At 40.6% G+C, this 20,435-nt stretch overlaps 1 protein-coding gene and 1 long non-coding RNA gene across 9 annotated transcripts in view; one reads left to right on the forward strand and one right to left on the reverse strand.

Annotated features, from left to right (window-relative positions):
• The window catches only part of LOC309624944, a 74,825-nt gene that overhangs the window by 47,146 nt on the left and 7,244 nt on the right, over nt 1–20,435 (forward strand). For 3 of the 8 annotated variants that reach the window (XR_014242245.1, XR_014242246.1, XR_014242247.1), the window contains exons 1-2: nt 420–9,041; nt 12,523–14,414. This is a non-coding gene — a long non-coding RNA (uncharacterized lncRNA). Of the gene's footprint in view, nt 1–419; nt 9,042–12,522; nt 14,415–20,435 lie in introns of those variants that run through there. The other 5 variants (XR_014242248.1, XR_014242249.1, XR_014242250.1 and 2 more) reach the window with 5 other exon arrangements.
• KCNK13 (potassium two pore domain channel subfamily K member 13) overlaps nt 1–20,435 on the reverse strand; it is a 119,399-nt gene that overhangs the window by 41,539 nt on the left and 57,425 nt on the right. The gene's annotated exons all lie outside the window — the stretch shown is intronic.

Here is a 20,435-nt window from a genome sequence, read left to right on the forward strand (position 1 = left end):
AAGCAGGGAAATGACCCCAAATGACTCGGGTCAGAGGAGGAGATTCTGCCCAAGGGCTGAATAATCAGGCAGGGGACATCGCCCCACTCCACACGATGACAGCAACTCAGAGGCAGAACAATCCTGCCTTCACACTAACAGTTAAACCGCTTGCCAGGCTAACAGTGAAATCAATCTCTAATTATAAGAAACTACAGGCTTTTTAAACACACAATCATGTGTGTAAGCCGCTCATTACCATTGTGTCAAGCCACTGGGTGGGAAAATGAATTCTGGCACTCGCAGTTCTAATACGGTAAACACTCAGCTGAGAGTCAGTTACATGGTTCACATTTTCACAGCTCATTTCTTTCCTCCATTTTTAGAAATAACTTCACAATTAATAGCCTTCTTTCATTTGTTCCTGATGTGTCCTTTTAAAACAAGAATAGGATCACTGGCCACAAAGCAGCAAAGTGGGGGGGAAAAGGTCACACCGTTGAGTGTATACCTTATTACTGGCAGGAAAATGCAAGTGGAATTAAGTAGCCAGCGACCCCAGTGCAGCAAGGAGAAAGGAAGCCAAAGGTCAAGAAGTCAGAAGAAGGTTGGCCACGTTTTTTTGTGTTTACTTTGGCTCTTTTTATTTATTTTTTTAATCTGCACTCCCATGTTTATTGCAGCATTATTCATAGTAGTCAAGATATGGAAACAACCTAAGTGTCCATGAATGGATGAATGGATAAAGAAGGTATGGTATAAATGTATACACACACACACAATGGAATATTATTCAGTCGCGAGAAAGACAAAATCCTGCCATTGTGACAACCTGGATGGAATTTGAGAGTATTATGCTAAATGAGAGAAGTCAGACAAGAGAAAGACAAATACTGTATGATATCACTTATATGTGGAATCTGAAAAAGCTGAACTCAGAGAAACAGAGCATTGAATGGTGGTTACCAGGGGCTTGGTGTGAGGGAATTGGGAAGATGTTGTTCAAGGGGTACAAAGGTGAATAAATTCTGGAAATCTAATGCATAGTATTGTGATTACAGCTAACCATACTGTATTATGTACTTCAAAGTTGCTAAGAGATTAGATCTTAAATGTTCTCACCATAAAAAAGGAATGACAACTATGTGACATGATGGAGGTGTTAGCTAACACTGTGACGGTGATCATATTGTAATATAAATGTATCAAATCAACGTGTTGTATACCTTAAACTTATACAATGTTATATGTCAGTTATATGTCAATTTAAAAATAAGATATACTTTTGGGTGATGCTGAAAGATGCTGAAGGAAGATGATAAATTTCACTCATGTGGATTAATCTTAGCAGTCTAAAAACAACATGTCCACAATGAATTTTCTGGGCATGCCTCACAAAAGCTGATTCTACTCAAGAAGATAACAATAGCTTCAAAGGACATAAGCTCATGAGAAGGGAAATGTTTAACAGCTTGTGCTGGTTATTCTTCGTAATAATGATAACACATGGCGTTGGAACAGAGCTTTACACTTCTCAAACTGCTAGCACAGCCACTGACCCATTTGATCCTCACAACAGCCAAATGAGAGTGGTCAGGGAAGTGACATTATCACCTCCCTAAAAATGAGGAAACTGAGGCTCTAAAGATTTAAGAGATTTCCCCAAGTTCACAGCAGTATCTTCCTGGGAACTCCAAGTTCAGTGTTCTTCCTACTACGCCATACTTGCGTACTTCCTCTGAACCTGAAAGGGAATGGAACTACTTATGCTGAATTGTACAGACTAATTAACTTAAAAAAATGATGTAGAGGATGTACAGTGGCAGGAAATATCAGAACTGATTTCCGTGATTGTTTAGATGAGCCTACTTTGTAGTACATAGGTTTAGCAAGCTCATGTGTAAACAAGTGTTTTAACCAACAGAATGCAGTCCAATAGTTAATAACTTGTCTGCGTTCCCACACAGGGGATTTTGGTTGGAGAGGAGAGTGAGGTGAGAGAGGGTGGGAATTCCATAGTTTTTTTTTTTTTTTAACATCTTTATTGGAGTATAATTGCTTTACATTGTTGTATTAGTTTCTGCTGCATAACAAGGTGAATCAGCTATACGTATACTTATATCTCCATATCCCCTCCCTCTCGCATCTTACTCCCACCCTCCCTATCCCACTGCTCTAGGTGGTCACAAAGCACCGAGCTGATCTCCCTGTGCTATGCGGCTGCTTCCCACTAGCTATCTATTTTACATTTGGTAGTGTATATATGTCCATGTCACTCTCTCACTTCGTCCCAGCTTACCCCTCTCCCTCTCCGTGTCCTTAGGTCCATTCTCTACATCTGCATCTTTATTCCTGTCCTGCCCCTCTGTTCTTCAGAACCTTTTTTTTTTTTGATTCCATATATACATGTTAGCATACGGTATTTGTTTTTCTCTTTCTGACTTACTTCACTCTGTATGACAGATTCTAGGTCCATCCACCTCACTACAAATAACTCAATTTCATTTCTTTTATGGCTGAGTAATATTCCATTGTATATATGTGCCACATCTTCTTTATCCATTCATCTGTCAATGGACACTTAGGTTGCTTCCATGTCCTGGCTATTGTAAATAGTGTTGCAATGAACATTGTGGTACATGACTCTTTTTGAGTTATGGTTTTCTCAGGGTACATGCTCAGTAGTGGGATTGCTGGGTCATATGGTAGTTCTATTTTTAGTTTTTTAAGGAACCTCCATAGTGTTCTCCATAGTGGCTGTATCAATTTACATTCCCACCAACAGTGCAGGAGGGTTCCCTTTTCTCCACATCCTCTCCAGCATTTATTGTTTGTAGATTTTTTGATGATGGCCATTCTGACCAGTGTGAGGTGATACCTCATTGTAGTTTTGATTTGCATTTCTCTAATGATTAATGATGTTGAGCATCCTTTCATGTGTTTGTTGGCAATCTGTATATCTTCTTTGGAGAAATGTCTGTTTAGGTCTTCTGCCCATTTTTGGATTGGGTTTTTTGTTTTTTTGATATTGAGCTGCATGAGTTGGTTATCTATTTTGGAGATTAGCCCTTTGTCACTTGCTTCATTTGCAAATATTTTCTCCCATTCTGAGGGTTGTCTTTTCGTCTTGTTTATGGTTTCCTTTGCTGTGCAAAAGCTTTTATGTTTCATTAGGTGCCATTTGTTTATTTTTGGTTTTATTTCCATTTCTCTAGGAGGTGGGTCAAAAAGGATCTTGCTGTGATTTATGTCATAGAGTGTTCTGCCTATATTTTCCTCCAAAAATTTGATAGTGTCTGGCCTTACATTTAGGTCTTTAATCCATTTTGGGTTTATTTTTGTGTATGGTGTTAGGGAGTGTTCTAATTTCATTCTTTTACATGTAGCTCTCCAGTTTTCCCAGCACCACTTATTGAAGAGGTTGTATTTTCTCCATTGTATATTCTTGCCTCCTTTATCAAAGATAAGGTGACCATATGTGCATGGTTTTATCTCCGGCCTTTCTATTCTGTTCCATTGATCTATATTTCTGTTTTTGTGCCAGTACCATACTGTCTTGATTACTGTAGCTTTGTAGTATAGTCTGAAGTCAGGGAGCCTGATTCCTCCAGCTCCATTGTTCTTTCTCAAGATTGCTTTGGCTATTTGGGGTCTTTTGTGTTTCCACACAAATTTTTCGTTCTCGTTCTATGAAAAATGCCATTGGTAGTTTGATTGGGATTGCATTGAATCTGTAGATTGCTTTGGGTAGTAGAGTCATTTTCACAATGTTGATTCTTCCAATCCAAGAACATGGTATATCTCTCCATCTGTTGGTATCATCTTTAATTTCTTTCATCAGTGTCTTATAGTTTGCTGCATACAGGTCTGTTGTCTTCTTAGGTAGGTTTATTCCTAGGTATTTTATTGTTTTTGTTGCAATGGTAAATGGGAGTGTTTCCTTAATTTCTCTTTCAGATTTTTCATCATTAGTGTATAGGAATGCAAGACATTTCTGTGCATTAATTTTGTATCCTGCTACTTTACCAAATTCATTGATTAGCTCTAGTATTTTTCTGGTAGCATCTTTAGGATTCTCTATGTATAGTATCATGTCATCTGCAAACAGTGACAGTTCTACTTCTTCTTTTCTGATTTGGATTCCTTTGATTTCTTTTTCTTCTCTGATTGCTGTGGCTAAAACTTCCAAAACTATGTTGAATAACAGTGGTGAGAGTGGGCAACCTTGTCTTGTTCCTGATCTTAGTGGAAATGGTTTTAGTTTTTCACCATTGAGGACAATGTTGGCTGTGGGTCTGTCATATATGGCCTTTATTATGTTGAGGTAAGTTCCCTCTATGCCTACTTTCTGGAGCCTTTTTATCATAAATGGGTGTTGAATTTTGTTGAAAGCTTTTTCTGCATCTATTGAGATGATCATATGGTTTTTATCCTTCAATTTGTTAATATGGTGTATCACACTGATTGATTTCCATATATTGAAGAATCCTTGCATTCCTTGGATAAACCCCACTTGATCATGGTGTATGATCCTTTTAATGTGCTGTTGGATTCTGTTTGCTAGTATTTTGTTGAGGATTTTTGCATCTATGTTCATCAGTGATACTGGCATGTAGTTTTCTTTTTTTGTGACATCTTTGTCTGGTTTTGGTATCAGGGTGATGGTGGCCTCGTAGAATGAGTTTGGGAGTGTTCCTCCCTTTGCTATATTTTGGGAGAGTTTGAGAAGGATTGGTGTTAGCTCTTCTGTAAATGTTTGATAGAATTCTTTGGCTCTTTTTAAATGAGCACAAACAAAAAAGGAAGAAATACGAATCAGAAAAACTCACTGAGCTGCCCTGTGACTTGTGGGTAATTAATTGGTCCTAGAAACTACTTTCCCTGCCTGGTGACTATTTTGTGACTCTTTCTTTGTTCTTCTTTTCAATTCTCTTTCATTGTCTGTTTTAGCCAGAGTAATACATGTAGAGCTACTCATGAAAGTAGGCTTGTAATTTAAAAAATCTACCTGGTGGTAGACTTTCACCACTCCAAGTGGTATGTAAAAGCTGACTGGGTCTGTAGTCACCCTCGGTTCAGCCTGGAATGAGGGGAGGGGAGACTGGAGGACCTTCCCTCTCTCTCCAGTCTCTCCCCCCAGTCCATCCTGGAGCCTTCATTCAACATCTATTTTGGCTAGACTCTGAGGATGGAGGTGAAAGACTCCCACCCTCAAGTAGCTCAAAAAACTTAACTGGAGAGACGGAGAGTGAGGGGCCATTTCATTACAGGATGCTATGTACTGTTTTTATTATAATGATGACCATTAGTATCAACTATTTTACTTTCAGTAAAACCTTAGATAATTCAGGTGTTACTATAATTAAAAACAAACAAACCCTATAATCAGTTAGTTAGCTTGTGTCCCTGCACTAAGGGAGAGGCTTATGTTATGCTTTCTGTGGGGGCCTTGTTAAAGAATATCCCCTTCTGGGTTCAGGACTTACTTGGTAAGGAGTCTCCAGATTCCTTGTCCCCAGATGCCCCACTTCAATCAGCAGCTACCTATGCCCAGCTTCCTGTTCCCTCTTAGAAGTGACTGTTGCATGGGAACCACAAGAACAGAAGCAAAGCTCTGTGATGGGCCAACAGGAGGCCTGCAAAATAGATCAGGGACCATCAGTCCATCTACTCTGTTTTGCAGGAAAGGAGGAGCCATTCAGACCAGAGATAGAGAGAGTACACACCCAGCGGGCACTGACTTCCTTGACCTTCAGCCGTCTGCCCCGTCCCATCGCATCAGCTCTCACTCACGTTCTGGTCACTGTTCATGACCCTCAGACCAGCCTCCCTCTTCAGTAACATGTTTCAATTTCCCGATACCATTTGGCCTGTCAGTCCATACCACCGCTGCCCTGGCCATGGCTTACTCAGGCCAGGTGTGTGTATCCTGCAGGTGGCGTGGGTGGCAGTGGCGGGCCTGCAGCACCTGGGGAATGGTTCCCTTCAGGTCAGGTGAGTGATGACAGCTGGAGGCCTCTCCTTATTTCTCCTGGGGGAAGAAAGTGGCTTATCCGCATCCCCCGCTGCCCCAGTGAATGTGGACCCTTCCTTCTGATAAGTCCTTTCAGGCAATTTGGGAAACTTCTTAAAACTCTGTGAGCAGCTCATGCCCCTAAACTCAATTATAAGTAAAGACCTCAACACTTGGCCACGGGGACAGGCAGTATCTTAGTTCCCCCACCAGGGATAGAACCAACGCCCCCTGCAGTGGAAGCACGGAGTCTGAACCACTAGACCGCCAGGGAAGTCCCAAAGCTTCCTTTTCTTGAAGAGGCCATCTGCACGATCTAGAGCTGAAAGGCAAGCCAAGTGCCCTCCAACCTTCCCCACCAGGCCAGATGCTTCTCACGCCCACCTGTGACGTGGGAGCCACATCAGTCAGAAATCACCCCCAAACGGCGATGAAGGCAGGAAAGGTCTTCACAGACTTGACACATGGCACTGGTCACCAAACAGAAAACAATGGAACCTCAACATCTTTATGTTTTGACAATCTGAAAAATCACGTATCAGCCTGGAAACAGTGCGAGCCATCGGTGAACCTCAGCACCTCCCTTCCCTTGGCTCTCGGTGAGATAAACGTTGACCACACGCTGTGGCAGACGAGACAGGCCCGGGGCGGCCGAGGAGATGCTGGCCAGCAGCACACTTCCTGTCCGCCTTTGCCAAGAAGTCATCAAGCACATGGTCGGTTTTCTTTCATGAAACCCACTTTATCCTTATCTTTGTTTTCTTTTTGAATGAGTCCCAGTTGAAGGATTACGCACAGATGTGTGTGTTTTTCTTAGAAGACCTGGGTCACCGGCAGCGTGGAGGTGAAAGTCCCGCAGATGAGTCTCCGAGCACAATTCCTCTGCGATTTCACAATGTGAAATGTCAGGCATTCACACGTGACTTTAAAAGTAAGCTGGCATGCTTTAGTAAGCCTTGCAGCCAGGACAGAAACTCTCGAATCAGTCCTGTGCATGATTAATAGGCCATCTTGATCCCCACCAGCCCCACGGCGGGGCAGCCCATCATCTGGGAAAGCGTTTTCTCCTCAGCGGTTGCTGCATTCTTTGGTTTGTTTTTAACAACATTTTGTTTATAATAACATTTCATATGTGTTATTCCTAATGACACATGTTCGTTGTAGAACATTCAGAACATGCAGAACAGCAGAGAAAAGCAATTAAAAACCCCTCACAATCCTGCCGTCTGGAAAAAGGGGGTTAACACAGCTCTCTGGAGTTCAGATTTCCCAACGGCCAAACAGGGACAAATAATAGTTCAAGAGTAGTAGGATTTAAGTGAGTTTATAGTGTAAAGAACTCAGCACAACACAAGAGATAATTAATGTGAGCTGCGTTACTGATAACATCTTAATGTATTTCCTTGCAGTCTGTGTGTGTGTGTGTGTGTGTGTGTGTGTGTGTGTTTGTATGTACAAACATCAACATTTCACACACCTTGGATCTTACGGAGGAATTTAATTTTTCTTAAAATCCCTTTCCATTTCAGCTGGGTTCTGACTAATCTTCCAAGGCTATGTTCTAAAAGCTCTTATAGGAGGAAAGATGGAGGGTCAAAAACTAAGAAGTGTCAGCTCTGTGTATAAGGAATAGGGTTCATTCCCACCACTTGGACATGAACTTGCAAATATTTTTCCAGAGGCAATAGTGTATTTTTCTCCAATGATACACAGTCATTTCTAGTATCCTATCTTACCAATTGGACGAGCTTTACAAGAAGGCTGTCTGGGGTGAGGGTCCAAATTGTAATCACAGAAAAGAAAGCAATGCTCAGTGACCTGCACGGAGATTAGACTGGCCGCTTAGGCCTCATCAGTGTGAAGAAGGCATCAGTCAAGCCCATCATGCCCAACTGGGTCCATACACGTATCTCACATGGGGTCGTTTCGCTCAGGAGTCTTCTTTGATGCTGGTGCCACAGGACACTTTGTGGAAGGGACTGGCCCTTGCCCCATGATTTCAGCCACAGTGCCAGGACTGAACACATGTAATTGGTGCCAGACACTAGCTAGGCCCTGGATTTATATAGCCCTGGATTTATATGCTTTCTAGAAGCATACATGGTTATACTGAAGAAGCAAACAAACAGCCCACCTTACAGGACACTGTGGAAAGTGCTCTACAGAGGAGGTTTTCTTAGGACAATGAGGGCCCCGGAGAGGGAGCACGGAGGCTGCCTGGAAGTGCAGAAAACCTTTCGGAAGAGGAAGAATCGAGCTGAATCTTGAAGGACCAGCTGGAGCTTGTCAGGCAGACAAATGCGGAGAGAGGAACCCAGAAGCCTCAAGTGTGCACTCTGAACTCAATCTGCCTGCTACTTGCTAGCGCTTATAATCTTGGTCAAGTTCCCAAACTGCTCTGAGCCTGTTTTGTTTTTGTTTTAAATAAGACTTTAAAAAAATCAGTTTTACTGAGATATAACTCACACACCATAAAACTCCCCCATTTAAAGAGTACAATTCATTGACAATGTAGGATATTCACAGAGTTGTGCAACTACCTGCACGTCAATTTTGGAACACTTTCATCATCCTAAAGAAACGCCATATACCCACTAACAGCCATTCCCCATTTCCCTCCAATCCCCTTAGCTCCTGGCAACCACTGACCTACTCTCTGCCTCGACAGATCTTCCTTTTCTGCACATTTCAGATAAATCAAATCACACAATACGTGGTCTTCTGTGACTGGCTTCTTTCACTTAGCAAAATATTTTTGAGGTCTGTGGCTATTTAGTCACGTATCAAATGAAAGTAATAATTGAATCTACCTCAGATGTAGATGTTTTATGAGGTTTAGATGAGAAGGCTGCCAAACGTCTGGTGCAGAGGAAGTACTCAGAGTTAGGTCTCCTCATGCTGATGTTTCTTTGCAGAGCCAAGGAGGGGATCAGGATAGACACCTGTCCAGTCCGTAATGATCTCGTCATCCGTACGCTCAGATGACAGGGAGGAACCATGGCGCATGCGTACCGCTGTTCAAAGTTCAAAACGGTGCGCGGAGAGCAAGGTGTGACATTAATTATAGAGGTGACTGCCTCAGGTGAGGCAGGTGAGGTGAATGAGCACGTAATGAGGATGATGGAAATGGCATCCTCTTGGGCGCTATGAGAATTAGATATGGGAAAGGGCTTTGCAAACAGTGAACTAATGTAAAAATGGCAATACTTACTATTCTTATAAACCTGTTCCAAAGGAAAAGAAGACATGGAATGCTTATTGGGTGCCCTACCATGTGCCAGGCGTTGTGTGTGTTATTTCATGTAAACCTCTGCAACACGGGACTGATTCCAATTCACAGAAGAGGAAACTGAGGCTCAGGACAGAGCAAGCAACTGGGACCAGTTCTCACACCAGAGCTTGGCTAGAGGAGCTAAAACTCAAGCTCAAGCCTGGCAGATGAAAGCTGATACTCTTTCTACCATGTTCTGTTTTGCCACCTTGTGGGCAAGTTAATCCTTCCATGTCCTGCACAGGGCAATCTCCTCTCTCCTCTTATTTATTTTAAATACCCATCCCTTATCTTCTTCCAGTTCTGGCGTGTGATACATCAGTCCTAGATCATCTTATCTGTCACAATATCAAAAAATTTCAAACACATCCCTCCTGAGTCTTCATCTTCTCAAAAAGAAGTGCCTTTTGATTAAACAGCATTGTACTCTGATGGAAGAACAGACAAAAATGTCTGTAATCATTTCAGCTAGTGTGTGAGGACCTTCTCCAGTTTTGTTATTGCTACTTGGAAAGAACCTAAATGACTAAATCATCCAGCTCCCCCTGACACTGGTAAATGACGTCCTTTTAAAGTTATATGAATTGTTCACTATTTACTTCCCTTGGCAAACCTGTTAAGAGTCCATTCTTTTGCTTGTTAAGCCCAAAGAAACACACTCAAATAGTGTAAAGATCTCTGTCTTCTTTTTAAAAAGTGTAAAACGCAGTAGCCAAGACATGAAAGCAACCTAAGTGTCCATCAAAAGTTGAATGGATAAAGAAGATGTGGTATATATATACAATGGAATATTACTCAGCCATAAAAAAGAATGGAATAATGCCATTTGCAGCAACATGGGTGGACCTAGAGAACATCAGACTTAGTGAAGTAAATCAGACAGAGAAAGACAAATATTTTATGATATCACTCACATGTGAAATCTAAAAAACAATACAAATAAATTTATTTACAAAACAGAAACAGACTCACAGACATAGAAAACAAACTTATGGTTACCAAAGAAGAAAAGGGAGGGGGAAGGGATAAATTAGGAGTATGGGATTAAGAGATACAGACTACTATGCATAAAATAGATAAGCAACAAAGAACAACACAGGGAACAATATTCAATATCTTGTAATAATCTATAATGGAAAATAATCTGAAAAAATATAAATATATAACTGAATCACTTTGCTATATACCTGAAACTAACACAATATTGTAAATCAATTATACTTCAATTTTAAAAAGTGTAAAACATACTTGTCTCGGTATATAAATCCTTTCCCTTCCTACAGCGTCAGTCACATTGAATGTAGAGAAAGAACACGAATAAAACCAAGGATTTGTGAAAACATGGCTCAATGGAACTCTTCTATACTGTCATGAGAAAATAAAATGATACAACTACTGGAAAACAACTGGGTATTACCTTATAACAGGTACATCCCCTGCAACCCAGCCATCCAACTCCGAGGTGTTTCCTCTAGGACAGCGGTCCCCAAAGTGCGGTCCCAGACCAGCAGCAAAAGCAGTATCACCTGCAAACTTATTAGAAATGCAAAATCTCTGGGACCCACTGAATCAGAAACTCTGGGCATGGGGCCCAGCAATTTGTGACTTATTTCACTTAGAATCGTCGTACCTAAATCCACTCATCATGCTGCTACTAACCTTAGGACATTGATTTCATGGCTGAGTGATATTCCATTGTACATAAGGACCACAACTTCTTTATCCATTTTTCTCTTTCCTTGGATATTTAAGGTGGAATTAAGTGGAGGTTCTTGTCAACAGAGCAGCCCTAAAGATTCATATTACAGCATATTATATAGACCCCAAAATAAATGAACTACAGTTAAGAGTTCCACATAATATACATGAATCTTAGGAACATAATTTTGAGGCTGAGGAGAACATTGCAGTTGACTACATTCAGTATGGTGCATCTTTTGTAAACCTCAAGCCAAAAATGAAACAGTATATTCCTTAGGGCTATATACTTATGTAATGAAAGTATAAATTTTTAAAAACTCGGGAAATGATAACCACATAGTTTGGGGTAATGGTCTCTTCTGGGGGCGGGGAGGTGGGAACAGGTGGGGAGATGCAGCGGTGTAGGTAACACTCCCAGTTCTTAGAGCAGGTGGTGGGTTCACCTTATTAGGACGATTTGTAAGTTACATTTGTGTTACACACATTCTTCTGTGTGTATCAAATATTAAGTTAAAAAAGGGGGGGAAGGGGGCTTCCCTGGTGGCGCAGTGGTTGAGAATCTGCCTGCTAATGCAGGGGACACGGGTTTGAGCCCTAGTCTGGGAAGATCCCACGTGCCGCGGAGCAACCAAGCCCATGAGCCACAATTACCGAGCCTGCGCGTCCGAAGCCTGTGCTCTGCAACAAGAAAGGCCGCGATAGTGAGAGGCCCACGCACCGCGATTAAGAGTGGCCCCCACTTGCCGCAACTAGAGAAAGCCCTCGCACAGAAACGAAGACCCAACGCAGCCATAAATAATAAATAAATAAATAAATAATTTTTTAAAAAAAGGGGGGGAAGGGGATGAATTCTGACAAGTACCACACTATTCTTGCTTGATTAGGAGAACCATGCTCAGGAAAAGTACTCTGTAAGAGAAAGGATGAGAAAAGTCTCCAAAGGGGAACCAGACTGGAAGGACTGCCACCCTCAGAGGAGCCTGCAGAGGATGAAGGAAGTAGACACACAGAGAGAAGCCCTCTCCCTCCTCCTCGTCAACCTCCATCTCTAGGACAGTAACAGTGCTGTGTGTTGGCTCTTTTTCTGCCACCCGCCTTGTCTGGGTTATTCATTCACTGAACACTTGAGCGGCCAATGTGCCAAGCAGTGAGAAGTCAGTGGCAAGGGATGAGCTGAAAGGCAGTGAGGAGAGGAATCATGAGGAACAGCTGGCCTAGGAGGCCCAGGCCTCCTGAAATGTCAACAACTAAATCCATACAGGCACTCTTACTACACACACACACACACACACACACACACACACACACACACACACATATTTTCTTCCTACCACCAGTTGAATCTTTTCTGGGACTGGAAATAAATTGCTGCTTGGAAAATTGTCAATCTTTTCCTGAATGAATAAATTAGTTTCATTTGAAGACAGAGAACTTAACCACCTCTCAAAGTACTTAAATGTTTGTGCCATCAAGTCCAAGTTTAAGATGAGATACACGATTCCTATGCTCCCTCTGACGGACTAGAGGGTAATGCACCCACTTTTATTTCCATGTGCAGATGGATTTACAACTGCGTCCCTATCCTAATGTGGAAAGCTCTCCTATGTGGCACGGGCTAGAGCTGGGCTCCCAGAGGCCCAGGGTCAAACGAGGTTTGCCTTCAACTCAGGCAAGTACCAAAGCTCCATCTGTTTTCCATGATGCGTATTTTCTCCTTATTTCCCAAAAGTATACTCAAAATGGTCACAGAATATACTTTGTTAAATGAAACATACTCTTGGAACATCAAATAGCTTTAATGTAGTATGATGAGTGAGTCATATGTGAGACAGAGAAAGTAGTGTACAAAAAAATAATAAAGTATGGTGAGTGCTTTTACTTTTAAACTACTTGAAAAATAAATGCCCCTTCCTCTTAACTGCTCTGGGGGCCGTGCCCAAATCCACACACTCAGTGCTCCTTTTCCCCTTCAGAAAATACAGAAAGATTATTCTTACTCTACAGAACATATGTGGCCCGTGGAAGAAACATTTGTAAGGTGCATACGCTTTTCTTTTTTACTTAAAAAATTACGTTTTATTTTAGAATAGTTTTAGAGTCACAGAAAAACTGTCAAGATAGTACAGAGAGTTCCCATATACCCTACACCCAGTTTCCCCTATAGTAACAGCTTTTAAGACTATGGTATATTTGTTACCATTAATGAACCAATATTGATGCATTATTATTAAAGTCCATTCTTTATTCAGACTTCCTTTGTTTTATCTAATGTCTTTTTACTGTTGCAGGATTCCATCCAGGAGACCATGTTACATTTAGTCATCATGTCTCTGTAGATGGCACTAGTCTGTGACACTTTCTCAGACTTTCCATGTTTTGGGTGACCTTGAGAGTTTTGAGGAGTACTGGTTAGGTATTTTGTAGACTGTCCCACAACTGGGACTTGTCTGATGCTTTCTCATGATTAGACTGGGTGATATGTCTAATATCACATCCTTGGGGAGGAAGACCACAGAGGGGAAGTGCTTTTCTCATCACACCATGTCAAGGAAACTTACTATCCACATGCCTTATCACAGATGATGCTAAAACCTTGATCACCTGGCTAAGGGAGAGTGTGACAGGTTTCTTCACTATAAAGTTATCTGCGTCCCCACCTAGCCTTCTCCACCCCGTGCTCTTGGAGGAGGTCACTGTGCCCACACACCTAAGGGGTGGGGAGCTGTGCTCCATTCACCTCCTTGAGGGTGGAGCATCTACATAAATTATTTGGAATTCTTCTTCACGGGAGGTTTGTTTCTGCTTCCCCACTTATTTATTGAATCATTTACTTATATTAGCATGGACTCATGGATATTTACTTTATATTTGGGTTATTATCCAATACTACTTTATTTTATTCCTCAAATTGTTCCAGCTTTGGCCACTTGGAGCTCCTTCAGTCGGCTCCTATGTCCCTTTGACATAGCCCCATCATTGTGGGATTTTCTTCTTCTTCTTTTTTAAATTTTGAGCATTTCCTTACTAGATGCGTATGCTTTTTACCATAAGCTTTCATACTAAAATTAAGAAGATTTGGGGGCTGAGGGTAGGAGAGGATAGGTATTCCTCTGAAGTCTGAGGAGCTATTATTACATAATTTTCTTTATATAAAGTCTACCCTTTCTATATGATCAGTCCTTCCTATATTTAGCTACAAAAATTTCCCTTTTCCATCAATCTGTAGTAACAGGGTCCTCATTCTCCTTTTACCAGAAACTTCCAACAAAAGCGCAGAATTTGGGAGAGTGCCCAAGATGGCAGAGTAGGAAGACCCTGAGCTCACCTCCTCCCATGGGCACACCAAAATTACAACTATTTACACAGCAATTGTCAATGAGGATGACCCAAAGACTAGAAGAAAAGATCTTCTAAAACTAAAGATATAAAGAAGGAACCACAATGAGACAGGTAGGAGGGGTGGAGACAAAGTATAGTCAAGACCCATACCCCTGGGTGGGTGACCCACAAACAGGAGGATAATTATAATTGCAGATGTTCTCCCCAAGGAGCAAGGGGTACAAGCCCTACATCGGGTTCCCCAGCCTGGAGGTCCTGTCCCAGGAAGGTGAGCCCCCAGAACGTTTGGCTTTGAAGGCCAGTGCAGCTTACTCCTGGGAGAGGCAGAGGGCTGTAGGAAATAGAGACTCCACACAAAATCTTACACAGTATGAGACTCAGGCCAGAAGCAGTAATTTGAAAGAAGCCTGAGTCAGACTCTCTTGCTGATCTTGGAGAGCCTTCTGGACAGGCAGAAGGCAACTGGGATTCATCCTAGGGTCATAGATGATGGTGGCAGCCATTTTTAGGAGCTCATTATACCACGAGGACACTAGTGCTGGCAGGTGCCATTTTGTAATCCTCCCTCTAGCTTATTAGTGCTGGGACCTGCCCCACCCACCAGCCAATTGGTACCAGTCCTGGGATGCCCCAGGCCAAGCAGCTAGCTGGGTAGGGACACAGCCTCACTCATTAGCAGGCTAGCTGCCATAGGACCCTGAGCCCCTAGCTACCCCAGGATTCGGCCCCACTCAACAGATGGCCCAGGACATAGTCACACTTACCAGTGGGCTGACACCAGCCCCAGGAACCCCTGGGCCTGAGCTCCACACACCAGCAGGCCAACACTAGTACTCCAGGACCCCCAGTCCTGCAGCCAGCCACCCCAGGACTCAGCTCCTCCCATCAGTGGGCCAACACTAGCCCTGTGACCCACCCCAGGCCCCCATAGCCAGTCACATCATAATCCAACCCCACCCACCAGTGAGCCAGCACCAGGACTGAAACTCCCCAGGCCTTGCAACCAGCTGTGACAGGACCCAGCCCCACTTACCAGCATCCAACAGCATCTGCAATAGGCAGGGCCTGGCAACTAACCAGACCAGGGGCCAGCCACACCTACTAGATGACCACAGTAGTCAGCAACCACAATAGAGGGGCCCATGTAGTCCACATAGTGTGCATGCTAAAGCATATAGCTCTGGTGAACAGAGGGGAGTATACTGGTGGGCCCCATAGGACGTCTCCTACATGAGGCCACTTCTCCAAGATTAGTAACTATAATCAACGTATCAAATACATGGAAATAAAAACAGAGAATAGGCAAAATGAGGCAACAGAGGAATATGCTCCAAATGAAAGAACAAGATAAAATCCCAGAGAACTAAGTAAAGTAGACATAAGCAACCTACTCAATAAATAGTTCAAAGTAATAATCATAAAGATGCTCAAAGAACTTGGGAGAAGAATGATGAACACAGTAAGAAGCTGGAAATTTCTAACAAAGAGTTAGAAAATATAAAGAAGAAACAAACAGAGCTGAAGAATACAATAACTGAAATAAAAAAATACACTCAGAAGAATCAATAGTAGATTAGATGATATAGAGGAATGGATCAGTGAACTAGAAGACAGAGAAGTGGAAATCACTCAAGCTGAACAGAAAAAAAGAAAAAAGAATTTTAAAAAATTAGGACAGTTTAAGAGACATGTGGGACAACATCAAGCACAATAACATTCACATTATAGGGGTCCCAGAAGGATATTAGAGAGAGAAAGGGGCAGAGAACATATTTGAAGACATAATAGCTAAAAACTTCCCCAACCTGGGAAGGGAAACAGACATCCAGATCCAGGAAGCACAGAGAGTTCCAAACAGGACCAACCCAAAGAAGTTCACACCAAGACACGTTGTAATTAACATGGCAAAAATTAAAGATAAAGAGAGAATATTAAAAGCAGCAAGGGAAAAGCAACAAGTTACATAAGGCTATCAGCTGACTTTTCACCAGAAACTCTGCAGGCCAGAAGGGAGTGGCACAATATATTCAAAGTTCAAGGTGATGAAAGGGAAAAACCTGCAACCAAGAATACTCTACCCAAAAAGGCTATCATTCAGATTTCAAGAAGAGATAAAGATTTTTAAAGACAAGCAAAAGCTAAGAGTTAAGCACCATGAAACCAGCTTTACCAGAAATGCTAAAGGGAATTCTCTAAGTGGAAAAGGAAAGGCAACAACTGGAAGCATTAAAATTACAAAGGGAAAAATCTCATTGGTAAAGACAAATATACAGTAAAGGCACTAGCTCAACCACTTATAAAGCTAGGAGAAAAGTTAAACAATAAAAGTAGTAAAAATCATCTATATCCACAATAAGTAGTTAAGGGATACACAAAGCAAAAATGTTATATATGACTTAAAAAATGTTAAATGATGGGGGGCAGAGAGTATAAATGCAGGGTTGTTAAAATGTGTTTAAACAGATACACACACACAAAAAAGAAAGGAATCCAAACATAAGACTAAAGACAGTCAGCAGATCACAAGGGAAGAGAACAAAAGAAGAAGAAAGGAACAGAAAAGAACTACAAAAACAATCCTAAAACAATTAACAAAATGGCAGTAAGTACATAGCTATCAATAATTATTTTAAATGTAAATGGACTAAATGTTCCAATCAAAATACATAGAGTGGCTGAATGGATAAAAAAAAAATACCCATGTATATGATGCCAATAAGAGACTTGCTTCAGATCTAAAGACACACAAGACCAAAAGTGAGGGGATGGGAAAAGGTATTTCATGCCAATGGAAATCAAAAGAAAACTGGGGTAGCAATACTTATATTAGGCAAAATAGACTTTAAAGCAAAGACTGTAACAAGAGACAAAGAAGCACATTATGTAATGGTAAAGGGATCAATCCAAGAAGAAGACATAACAACTGTAAATACATATGCATGCAACATAGGAGCACCTAAATACTTAAAACAAATATTAACAGACGTAAAGGGAGAAACTGACAGTAACACAATAAGAATAGGGGACTTTAACACCCCATTTACATCAATAAACAGATCATCCAGATGGAAAATCAATAAGAAAACACTGGCCTTAAATGACACATTAGACCCAATGGACTTAATATGTACAGAACATTTCATCTGAAAGCAGAATACACATTCTTCTCAAGCTTATATGGAACATTCTCCAGGATAGATCATATACTAGGTCACAAAACAAGTCTCAGTAAATTTAAGAAGACTGAAATCATATGAAGCATCTATTCCTACCACAACACTATGAGGCTAGAAATCAATTACAAGAAAAGAAATTTCAAAAACACAAACACATGGAGGCTAAACAACATGCTACTATACAATCAATGTGTCACTGAAGAAATCAAAGGAAATCAAAAAATACCTGGAGACAAATGAAAATGAAAACACAATGATCCAAAATGTATGGGATGCAGCAAAAGCAGTTCTAAGAAGGAAGTTTATAGCGATACAAGCTTACCTCAGGAAACAAGAAAAATCTCAAATAAACAACCTAACCTTACACCCAAAGTGACTAGAGAAAGAAGAACAAACAAACCCAAAGTTAGTAGAAGGAAAGAAATCATAAAGATAAGAGCAGAAATAAATGAAACAGAGACTAAAGAAGCAATACAAAAATCAATGAAACTAAGAGCTTGCTTTTTGAAAAGATAAACAAAATTGATAAACATTTAGCCAGGCTCATCAAGAGAAAAACAGAGGGCCCAAATCAATAAAATCAGAAATGAAAAAGAAGTTACAACTGACACTACAGAAATACAAAGGATCACAGATTGCTACAAACAATTATATGCCAATAAAATGAAAAACCTAGAAGAAATGGACAAATTCCTAGAAATGTACAATCTCCCAAGACTGGACCAGAAAGAAATAGAATATATGAACAGACCAATTATCAGTAATGAAATTGAATCAGTAATTAAAAGAAAAAAACTCTAAGCAAACAAACCGAAGTCCAGGACCAGACAGCTTCCCAGTGAATTCTACCAAATATTTAAAGAGTTAAAAATCTATTCTTTTCATGGTACCGATGAACCTAGTTGCAGGGCAGGAATAAAGAGACAGACATAGAAAGTGGACTTGATGACATGGGGTGGGGGTGTGAAGCTGGGGTGAAGTGAGAGTAGCATCGACATACATACACTACCGAATGTAAGATAGTTGGCTGGTGGGAAGCAGCAGCATAGCACAGGGAGATCGGCTCGGTGCTTTGCGATGACCTAGAGGGGTGGGATAGGGAGGATGGGAGGGAGGCTCAAGTGGGAGGGGATATGGGGACATGTGTATACATATGGCTGATTCGCTTTGTTGTGCAACAGAAACTAACAGAGTATTATGAAGTAATTATACTCCAATAAAGATTTATTAAAAGTTTTTTAAAAAATCTATTCTTTTCAAACTATTCCAAAAATTCAGAGGAAGGAATACTTTCAAAACTCATTCTACAAGGCAAGCATTACCCTGATCCCAAAACCAGACAAAGACATCACACACAAAAAAGAAAATTACAGCCTGATATCACTGATGGACATGGTTGCAAAAACCCTCAACAAAATATTAGCAAACCAAATTCAATAATATATTAAAAGATCATACAACATGATCAAGTGGGACTTATCCCAGGGATGCAAGGATGATTCAATATATACAAATCAATCAATGTGGTACACCACATCAACAAACTGAAGAATAAAAATCATATGATCATCTTAATAGATACAGAAAAAGCTTTTGACAAAATTCAACATCCACTTATGATAAAAAACTCTCTACAAAGTAGGTATAGAGGGAGCATACCTCAACATAATAAAGGCCATCTATGACAAACCCACAGCTAACATCATACTCAATGGTGAAAAAAACTGAAAAATTTCCTCTAAAATCACGAACAAGTCAAGGATGCCCGCTCTTGCCACTTTTATTCAACATAGTATTGGAAGTCCTAGCCACAACAATCAGACAAGAAAAAGAAATAAAAGGCATTCTAATTGGAAGAGAAGAAGTAAAACTGTCACTCTTTGCAGATGACATGATGCTATATATAGAAGACCCTAAAGTCTCCACCAAAAACCTATTAGAACTAATAAATGAATTCAGTAAAGTTGTAAGATACAAGATTAATATCCAGAAATCTGTTGCTTTTCTATACACTAAAAATGAACTATCAGAAAGAGAAAGCAAGAAAACAATCCTGTTTACAATCACATCAAAAAGAGGAAAATACCTAGGAATAAAATTAACCAAGGAGGTGAAAGATCTATACTCTGAAAACAAAATACTGATGAAGGAAAGTGAAAATGATACAAAAAAATGGAAAGACATATTGTGCTCATGGATTAGAAGAATTAGTATTGTAAAAATGAACATACTATCTACAAGTATCTAAGGCAATCTACGGATTCAATGCAATCCCTATTAAAATACCAATGGCTTTTTTCACAGAACTAGAAAAAATAATTCTAAAATTTGTATGGAAACACAAAAGATCCTGAACAGCCAAAAGAATCTTGAGAAACAGCACAATTGGAAGTATCACACTCCCTGAGTTCAAACGACACTACAAAGCTACAGTAATCAAAACAGCATGGTACTTGTACAAAAACCAGACACATACATCAATGGAACAGAATAGAGAGCCCAGAAATGAACCTACACTTATACAGTCAACTAATCTATGACAAAGGGGGTAAGAATATACAACATTCTGAAAAAACAGCCTCATCAATAAATGGTGTTGGGAAAACTGGCAGCTAGATGCAAAAGAATCAAACTGGACTACTTTCTCACACTGCACACTAAAATCAACTCAAAATGGATTAAAAATTTAAATGTAAGACCTGAACCCATAAAACTTCTAGAAGAAAACACAGGCAGTATGCTCTTTGACATTAGTCTTAGCAATATATATATATATTTTTTTTATGTCTCCTCAGGCAAGGGAAACCAAAGCAAAAATAAACTAATGGGACAACATCAAACTAAAAAGCTTTTGCACAGTGAAGGAAACTATCAACAAAATGAAAAGGCCACCTACTGAATGAGAGAAGATATTTGCAAACAATACGTCTGATAAGGGGTTAATATCCAAATAGAC

The sequence above is a fragment of the Balaenoptera borealis genome, assembly GCF_965194805.1.
Source record: "Balaenoptera borealis genome assembly, chromosome: 3".
Taxonomy (NCBI): Eukaryota; Metazoa; Chordata; class Mammalia; order Artiodactyla; family Balaenopteridae; genus Balaenoptera; species Balaenoptera borealis.